The 7,790-nt window shown below is 49.9% G+C and overlaps 1 pseudogene; it reads left to right on the top strand.

Annotated features, from left to right (window-relative positions):
• Positions 1 to 1,677: 1,677 nt before the first annotated feature.
• Positions 1,678 to 6,282, top strand: LOC126078059 (class I histocompatibility antigen, Gogo-B*0102 alpha chain-like; annotated as a pseudogene).
• Positions 6,283 to 7,790: the final 1,508 nt, after the last annotated feature.

The following is a 7,790-nucleotide window of genomic DNA, read 5'->3' as shown; positions in this document are numbered from 1 at the left end:
GTGGTGCTGCCAAAGAATATTGACTATACCATGGACTGTCAAAAGAATGAACAAATCTGTCTTGAAAGAAGTACAGCCAGAATGTTCCTTAGAAGCGAGGATGATGAGACTTTGTCTCATATATATTGGAGAAACCCTGACAGTTTGGCCCCGGGATACCGTTTTAGCTCAGTAATGAAGTCACTCCTGAGGTTCACTCTTCAGCCAAAGATTAGACAGGTCCATAAAACAAAACAAGACTAAGGGACACATTAGCCCAGGGCAAGGACTAGAAGGCAGGAGGGAACAGGAAAGCTGGTCATAGAGAACCCAAGGTTGAGAAGGGAGAGTATTGACATGTTGTGGGGTTCTGAACCAATGTCATACAACAATATGTGTCCCATTTAGTGAGAAGCTAGTTTGTTCCGTAAACTTACATCAAAAATTCAATGAAAAAAAATGAAGAAAGAAAGAAAAAAAAAAAAAGAGTGAGAAGGTGGTGGAGACCAAGGGGAGAAGAGGGCCTGAGGGATGAGAGAGATAGAGAAAAGGCCTGGAGAAGCAGGAGGCGAGGAAAGAAGCAGAAGTAAAGAATTCTAAGCAGTGGAATTCTCGAATTTAAGTCCTTTTTTTTTTTTTTTTACAGATTTTTAATTAATATATATACCTAAAGATCTAGCTGGGTATTCTTTGCATTTGATATTTAATACATTTAATACATTTATGAAGTTAATAATTCATAAACAGTCAATGTGTGTGCCCTGGTGAAGGCATTTTGACTGTTGAACACTTGCAGCTTTGAAGAGGTTAAAGTTCCTACACTCTTCTGGTTAAAATATACAGTAATAAATTGTGCTTTCATGAGCTGCTTTGTGTTGAAGATAGGTGTAGGACTCAGACAAACTCAGAGCTATGGAATGAAGATAATTTTAATATACACTAACCCAGGAGTCATAGATACATTGTTCGAGAAAGTCAAACTTCAGAACTTTGTGAGCCTGACTGCAGAGCCTTTCAGACACATTTATATATGAATGGACAAAATCACTTCTCTTACAAATTAGATTCCTGATGGTTTGAGGTTATCAAAGTTGGGTGACCCACTGTCATTAATAAAAAGGAAACTTGTCTCTTTGGGAATATCTATCTGGTGTCTTCAGACACAACCTCTTCTAGGTTTAAAGAGGAGACCCCTGTCCTTCTACCTCCATTCTTAAGGTGAGCTTACTCTGGCATCAGATTCTTTGGGGGGTGAATTTTGTTCTAGAGAAGTTCGGGGGGGGGCGGGGAGAAATAAGAGGTGGGAGGGAGGGAGTCCAGTCCAGCGGAAGGCATTCCAAGAAGGGAAGAGGAGGAGAAGGGCTGGCCCCAGCCTGGGGGTCTCTCCCCAGTTTCCTTTGACAGCCCAGGGTAGGACTTAGGGAGCCAGTGTGAACAAAGAGTGGTCTGTACAGGAGGACAGGGGTCAGGACAAACTCCTAGCACCTGGGCTTGGCTCTCAGGCCCCGAAGGCGGTGTCTGGAGTGAGGAAACCAAGTGCTGGGGATTCCCGGTCTCCCGGGAGTTTCACTTCTCCCTCTCACAACCTGTGTCAGTTCCTTCTGTCTGGACAACATGAGGCGACACCAGTTCTCTCTCCCATTGTGTATCCGGTTTCTGCAGTAGCCAATCAGTGTCTCCTCCGTTCCCGGTTATAAACTCCGCACGGACCCATTGGAACTCAGTCTTCCCAGACTCCGTCGATCATGGTGATAGTTTCCCAGATCCTCCTCTTTTTGCTCTCGGGGCCCCTGGCCCTGACCCAGACCCGAGCGGGTGAGTGCGGGGTCGGGAGGGAAACAGCCTCTGTGGAGGGAGGAGGAGGGGACCACGTGGTCGGGACGCAGGACCCTCGGGGAATCTGCCCCCTCACAGACCCCCTCTCCCGTCCCCTCCCCTCCATCTCCCCTCACTTTGTCCCGGCCCTGCTTCTCCCGCTGCCCCTTCTTGGTCCACCACCGCTCACCCCTGACCCCTCTTCCCCCTCCCCGCGCCCATCGACCCCGGACCCGGGCCCGCGCGGGGAGGGAGGGGTCGGTGGTCTCAGCCGCTCCCCGCCCCCAGGCTCCCACTCCCTGAGGTATTTCGACACCGCTGTGTCCCGGCCCGGCCGCGGGGAGCCCCGGTACATCGCCGTCGGCTACGTGGACGACACGCAGTTCGTGCGGTTCGACAGCGACGCCGTGAACCCGAGGATGGAGCCGCGGGTGCCGTGGATGGAGCAGGAGGGGCCGGAGTATTGGGACCGGGAGACACGGAGCGCCAAGGGCACCGCACAGGCTTTCCGAGTGAGCCTGCGGAACGTGCGCGGCTACTACAACCAGAGCGACGCCGGTGAGTGAGTGACGCCGGGCCCGGGTCGCAGGTCACGGGTCCCCTCGTCCCCACGGCCGCGTCGCCCCGAGTCCCCGGGTCCGAACCTCACCCCGAGGCTGCGGGACCCGCCGGGTCCTTCGACCGGGCAAGAGCCGAGGGGATTCGATTCAGTTTAGACTCAAAAGGAATTTGACCAATCGCCGCCGGCCTGGGGTTGGGGGCGGTGCTGACGGTGGGGGCGGTGCTGGCGGCGGGGGCGGTGCTGACTGCGGGGGCGGGGTCAGGGTCTCACACATTCTAGAGGATCTATGGCTGTGAAGTGGCTCCCGACGGGCTCTTCCTCCGCGGGTACGCTCAGTATGCCTACGACGGCGCCGACTACATCACCCTGAGCCAGGACATGCGCTCCTGGACCGCGGCGGACACGACCGCTCAGATCACCCAGCGCAAGCGGGAGGCTGACAAGTATGCAGATCAGGTCAAGGCCTACTTGGAGGGTGCCTGTGTGGAGGGGCTCCACAGATGTCTGGAGAACGGGAAGGAGTCTCTGCAGCGTGCAGGTACGTGGGCCTGTGGGGCGACTCCCAGGTCTCCCCTTGGCTTAGGCTGTTCCTCCAATAGGCCTCCCATAGGGATGGACGCCTGAATATCCCCTCCCATGCTCCCAAGGGTCTGAGAGAGGGAGGAGTCAGCCCCTATTAGTAGAATCTGTACTAGAGAGTGACTTACCCAGAGACCATGCATTTCTTTCAGGAAGAATTAAGGGATCCAGCCTCTCTAGGGATAATGGGGAAATGATTCCTGAAATAACTGATCAGCAGTTTCTTTGACTCTGGCAGTGGCCTTGGTAACCCCCAGGGACTGGTTCTCAGCCCTTGTTCTCTGCTCCACACCCAACCTCTTTGGAGGTCTGACTCCAACTTTTTTGAGTTTCTTGGTCACCACCCAGGGCAGGGCCAGAAACCCCTGTTCTCCTCAGACCTGGAACCTATTATACTGGGCAGTCTCACCTAGATTCTAGAACTTTCCAAGGAATCGAGTATTCCAGACCCCTGAGTCCAAACTAGTGTCCGAGTTTTGCACTTCCTCATTCCACCCAAATGTTCTGTCCAATCTCAGCATGGTCACATGAGCCCTGCTCCCGTGGCCCATGGGACATAATGCAGAGTATCTGAAGTTTCTGACCTTTCTTCTCAGATCCCCCAAAGGCACATGTGACCAACCACCCCATCTCTGACCATGAGGTCATGCTGAGATGCTGGGCCCTGGGCTTCTACCCGGCTGAGATCACACTGACCTGGCAGCGGGACGGGGAGGACCAGACCCAGGACACAGAGCTTGTGGAGACTAGGCCTGCGGGGGATGGGACCTTCCAGAAGTGGGTGGCCATAGTGGTGCTCTCTGGAGAGAAGCAGAGATACACGTGTCGTGTGCAGCATGAGGGGCTGCCTAAGCCCCTCACCTTGAGATGGGGTAAAAGGGGACAAGGACGGAGCCTTTTCTCAGGGAAAGCATGAACCTTTCTGGAGACCTCCAGCAGGGTCAGGGCTGAGACTGGTGGGTGAGGGCCCTTCACCTTCCCCTCTCTTCCAGAGCCACCCCCTCAGTCCACCATCCCCGTCATGGGAATAGTTGCTGGCCTGGTGCTCTTTGGAGCCCTGGCTTTTGGAGCTGTGGTGGCTGCAGTTGTGATCTTAAGGAAGAGGAGCTCAGGTAGAGATGGGGTGGGGTCTGAGTTTTCTTATTACACGTGAAGATTTCAATCCCCAGCTAGGAGTCTGCTCATCTTCTGCCTTGTTATTAGGAAATATCATCCACACACACATGCTTACCCAGTCTGGGGCCCTCTGTAAACACGTAAATCACATGTGTAGATGAAGGTAAATTTTCACCTTAGATGTTTCTGGTGATGGGGACCTGATGCCCATAGTCACAGATTAGAGGGGAAAACCCCTGCTGAGGACAGACCTCTAGGAGGGTGGGTGGTCCAGTCCCCACATATCTCCTTTTAATTCCTTGTCCTGTCCTGAGTCTGAAATCACAGTTCTGGAAACTTGCCTGGGGTCCATGATTACTGGGTTCCTCTAGGACCTCATGGTCCTGGCTCTTCCCTGGTCTCTCACAGGATGTGTTCTTCCCACAGGTGGACAGGGAAGGAGCTCCACGCAGGCTGCAAGTAAGTGAAGGATGTGGGCTGATCCTGAGACCCTTGGAAGAGTGTAGGCAGGATCCTGTGGGAGAGCCCCCCACCTCAAATTTCCTCCTTTAGTCTCATGTCCTCCTGTGGGCTCTGACCAGATAAATGTTTTTGTTCTTCTCGAAATGGCGACAGTGCCCAGGGATCTGATATGTCTCTCATGGCTTCTAAAGGTGAGACCCTGAGGGCCAGACATGGGGAAGGGGTTGGGGCAGAGGGGACATGACTTGGTTATGGGGGATAGTTTGGAACTGGATATTTTGATCTTTGGTGGGCTGTTCAGAGTGTCAACACTTAGAATGACTGACCTGAATTTGTTCATGATTCCTTTCTTCCTTAGCTTAAGACCCCTGCCTTGTGTGGGACGGACTGACCCATGTAAGATTTGTTCACACTCGCTTTGTGATTCAGGACTTCTCTTACTGCTACTGTTGTTTGAATGTACCTGTGTTCCTGTCAGCATAATGTGAGGATGTGGTGGGACTAACCCACCCCTGCCCACCTGGACACCCTCCCCACACTGACCTGTGTCCTTTCCCCTAGATCTACATTTCCTGTTCCAGTAGAGACAGGGCCAGAATGTCTCCATCCCAGTCATAACTTCTCTTGCTCTGAGCTGCAACTTCTCACTTACCTATTGAAAATGATAACCTGGAATGATCTTTTTTGTCCAATTCTTGCCATGAGGTAGGGTTGCTGGGTTAATTAAGGAGAGGATGAAACTTAGAATCTCAGAGAGGAAATAAATGGAGACCTGAGAACTATCCAGAATCCTTTGTTTGCTTTGCTGAGCCTGTCACAGGCAGGGATGGAAGAAAGCTGTGGAGGAGCTAAGCGTGAATGGGGCCTGTTTTCAGGACAGCGTGGGTTTTGACATAGTCACTCCTTGGTTGGGTCATCTTCACTGCTGCATTGTTCTTGACCCCTCAAAAGGACCTGTGATCACAGGGACTCAGGCATTGCCCAGGTCTTGTCCTGTCTTCACAGCATGGACGATGTTACCAATGCATTATATCCTCCAACACATGTGTTGTAAATTCTAACCTCTATGTCTGTTGGTTATAATCCCATTTGGGAATGAGTTGCATTTGTTACGTTAATGAGGCAGGATTAGTGTTGGGTATATTTTGAGTTAATCTCTTCTAAGCCATAAAAAAGATTAAAGAAGCAAGGGAGAGAAGTAGAGATGGCAGAAGAGAGATGCCAAGCACGTGAAGATCACCCAGGAGTAGAAGCTCAAAGAGAAAAGGACTTCCTCCAGCACCCACAGAGAGAGAAAGCCTTCCCTTAGAGCTGGTACCCTGAATTTAGACTTCCAGCCGTCTAAACTGAGAAAATAAATTTCTCTTTGTTAAAGCCATCCACTTGTGGTTTTTCTTTTATAGCAGGACTAGATAACTAAGACAGGCAGTGAGGGCTTCGTGTGCTGGGTTAGCCTGAGCTTAGGCCTGGCCTGACCCTCAGACCCCAAGGTTTGTGTTTTCATTTTTTGTGTCTTTGTTTTTGTAGAGGATATATCTGCTCTTGTTTTGTGCATGACTTCTGGTCTCACTATTCTCTGGGTGTCCCCATCTGACAGCAGCAGAAAAAAGTTATTTTTCCTTTCAATGTCCCCACAAGGCTCAGGGCATCCCCTGCACACAGGAGTCTCTGTGGTATCGAGAAATGAACTCTCAGACTTGTTCTGGTCTTTTCCTCATGGGGTTGTTTCCTGGATTATTATTTCCACCTTTTTCCCCAATATTTTTAAGGAATAAAATTCTGTAATTAGAGAATCCAACAGTTTTCTTGTTTTAAATTCCTGTTATGTTTCCATCTTCCACTTGCCTACCCTCTCTCCTTGCCCTTAGCTCTATAATCCTAGTGCTGACCAGTCCAACCTCATGGATTCATAAAGCAGAATCTAATTTAAGTTCACCATTGCTTGTAAAATAGCGTCCATAACCCTTAGGATCATTCTTGTCTGGTCTGCAGAGGGAAATGAGACTGTGTGCTGGAGTGGACAGGAGGGAGGAGAGGGAGACAGGGAGCAGAGAGCAGCATATACAGGAAAGGAGAGTCAGCATTAGTCAGTGTGAGTGGACATGCTGCAGCTGCCCCAAAACAGCTAAAAGGAGATAAAAGGAAAGGGAAGCAAGCAGAGAGTTGAGAACCTCATACCACCAAGAAAGCAGCACCGGGAGCAGAGCAAGTCCTTTGGACCTGAAGTTCCTGTGCTGAGATGCTACCAAACCAAGGGAAGACTGATGACAAAGACCTTCCTTCAGAGCAGACACAGAGAGAAAGCGTTCCCCTGGAGCCGGTGCCCTGAATTCAGACTTCTAGCCTAGTGGATGGTGAGAGAATAAACTTCTCTTTGTTAAAGCCATCCACTTGTGGAATTTCTGTTATACCAGCACTAGATGACCGAGGCAGACTGCTTTTAAAAGGATCACCCTGGCTTCTGTGCTCAGAATAGAATCAAGAGTTGGAGGATGAACAAGGCAGTAGGAACACACTAGGATATCCATGCAGTTTTTCAGCTAGAGATGTTGGTGGTTTTGTCAGTGAGCAGTGAAAATAGTGGGAAGTGATTGGATTCTTGATATATTTTGAAATGGAACTTTGGAAGATTTGCTAGTGGACTATAATTGGGGTATGAAAGAAAAAGTGGATTCAAGGAGGACACGAAATATTTTGGACCGTGCAAAAAGAAAAATGGAGCTGCCGTCAGCAGAGGTGGAAAAGACTCTGGGAGGAGCTTATTTGAGGAGGGGGCATCACTGGCATTAGGTTTAGGAAATGTTTCATTTGAGATGTCTGTTAGAAATGCAAGTGAGGTTGTCTGATTGGTAGTTGGATATATGAGTGATATTTAGGAGAAATGTCTGGGCTGAAGAAAGATTTGGGGGGTATTAAGGATTGAATTGTATCCCCCCAGGAAATGTGTGTCAACTTGGCTAGTCCATGAGTCCCAGTATTGTGTGATTGTCCACCATTTTGTCATCTAATGTAATTTTCCTATGTGTTGTAAATCCTAACTTCTACGATGTTAATAAAGCAGGATTAGAGGCAGTTATGTTAATGAGGGAGACTTCATCTACCAGATTGTGCTTTAAGTGAAAGTTTACAATTCAAGTCAGTTTATCATACAAAAACTCACACACATGCTGCTGTGACCCTAGCTGCTCTCCCTATAGTGTGACAGCATACTCCTCCTCTCTACCCTGTATTTCCCGTGTCCATTCAATCAGCTCCTGTCCCCCTCTGCCTTCTCATC

This window comes from Elephas maximus, chromosome 1 (assembly GCF_024166365.1).
Source record: "Elephas maximus indicus isolate mEleMax1 chromosome 1, mEleMax1 primary haplotype, whole genome shotgun sequence".
NCBI classification, from domain to species: domain Eukaryota; kingdom Metazoa; phylum Chordata; class Mammalia; order Proboscidea; family Elephantidae; genus Elephas; species Elephas maximus.
This window is presented reverse-complemented; position numbering and strand designations above follow the sequence as displayed.